Below are 2,021 nucleotides of genomic sequence, written 5' to 3' on the forward strand. Positions count from 1 at the left end.
CCGCTCCGGACATGTTTGGAGAAGGTTGAGGGGAAGGATGTGGATTGGAGCTCGAGTGCGCAAGAATAGATAGGCAAGGAGGAAGAAGGCGTGGGTAGAAAAAGGTTAAACCTTATCCCTTTATAAGGGCGGCCGAAGCCATGCGCCCCCACTAGCCTAGTAAAACTCGCGTATTCCCCAAGCGCCGTAATCGCTGGCGAGGTTGGGTTATCCATGCCCGTATTGATGAGAATCCCGTAATAAGGGGGACACAATCCCTGCTTTGACAAGACGTGTCAGGAAACGGCCTCGCGTTATGTGCGGAGTTAGTTAAAGGAAACGGTTCGAATAATCACAGGGCCATGACATAACGTCATGTTGCCGAAACGTGTCAGCAGATTAGATTTGTGGAAATATTATTCTCTCTACGGTGGTATGTGGAACTTATTTTGCAGGGTCGGACACTATCCTTGTATTCAAATTCTTCTGGGGTGTATTCGGAGGAGGAACCCGCCTTGCAATGCCAAAGACAATACAGCGCATCGGACTCGGCGTCATTGAAGCCTGGTTCAGGGGCTATTGAGGGACTCCAGGATTAGGGGGTCTCTGGATAGCCGGACTATATCCTTTGGCCGGACTGTTGGACTATTAAGATACAAGATTGAAGACTTCGTCTCGTGTCCGGATGGGACTCTACTTGGCGTGGAAGGCAAGCTAGGCAGTACGGATATGGATATCTCCTCCTTTGTAACCGACCTTGTGTAACCCTAGCCCCCTCCGGTGTCTATATAAACCGGAGGGTTTTAGCCCATAGGACAACATACAATCATACCATAGGCTAGCTTCTAGGGTTTAGCCTCTCCGATCTCGTGGTAGATCAACTCTTGTAATACCCATATCATCAAGAATAAATCAAGCAGGACGTAGGGTTTTACCTCCATCAAGAGGGCCCGAACCTGGGTAAAACATTCTGTCCCCTCCCTCATGTTACCATCTGCCTTTGACACACAGTTCGGGACCCCCTACCCGAGATCCACCAGTTTTGACACCGACAGCAGCGCTGCGAGAAGAAGGGTCGCCGGCGAGGAGGCTGAGCTGCCAGTAAGCAGCAGTGAAGGTTTGAACATGGAAAGCAAGGAGGAACAGTGGAAATGTGGCTTATGGTAGGAGGGAGGGGCGGAGAGATAGATATTTCCCGTGCTAAATTTTGGAATTATTCCGGGTTTGTTTGACCTTTTTATACATTAATTGAGTTTCTAGGCATTTAATGTGCATAATTCAAATTTGAACTACAAGCACAGGCTCCAGTGCACCAAAGTTGTGTGAAAAATCACATGTGTGTCCTTGGGTGAATTTCAAGGTCCCATGCAAGAGATGGGACTGAAATTCAAACATCTGGGCGTCGTGACTCGGCCGGAAAGATTGACAAACTTGGTTTTTTATTTCCTGTAATTCCAAAACACGCCTGAAAATCATGAAACTTGGCATGGTGTCATGACATGGCACCAACATGCTGCGGTAATTTTTTTGGCCAAATTGGGACAAGCTTTGCTGTAAGCTTCTTGCAAACCGGAGCTTCCCTCAAGAAGGCTCGTGGTTCCGAGAGGGAACGAGTCACCTCCGTGTGCGAAACGACATACATACACTACATTCTCCCGCCCTAATTTTTTTACACAGCCAGATTAGACCAAATATAAGTACCTTGCTAAATTTTGGAATTATTTCGGGTTCGTTTGGCCTTTTTATGCATTAATTTAGTTTCTGGGCATTTAATGTGCATAATTCAGATTTGAACTACCAGCACAGGCTCCAGTGCACCAAAGTTGTGTGAAAAATCACATGTGTGTCCTTGGGTGAATTTCAAGGTCCCATGCAAGAGATGGGACTGAAATTCAAACATCTGGGCGTCGTGACTCGGCTGGAAAGATTGAGAAACTTGGTTTTTTAATTCCTGTAATTCCAAAACACGCCTAAAAATCATGAAACTTGGCATGGTGTCATGACATGCCACCAACATGCTGTGGTAATTTGTTTGGCCGAAT

Source organism: Triticum dicoccoides, chromosome 4A (genome assembly GCF_002162155.2).
Source record: "Triticum dicoccoides isolate Atlit2015 ecotype Zavitan chromosome 4A, WEW_v2.0, whole genome shotgun sequence".
Lineage (NCBI taxonomy): Eukaryota > Viridiplantae > Streptophyta > Magnoliopsida > Poales > Poaceae > Triticum > Triticum dicoccoides.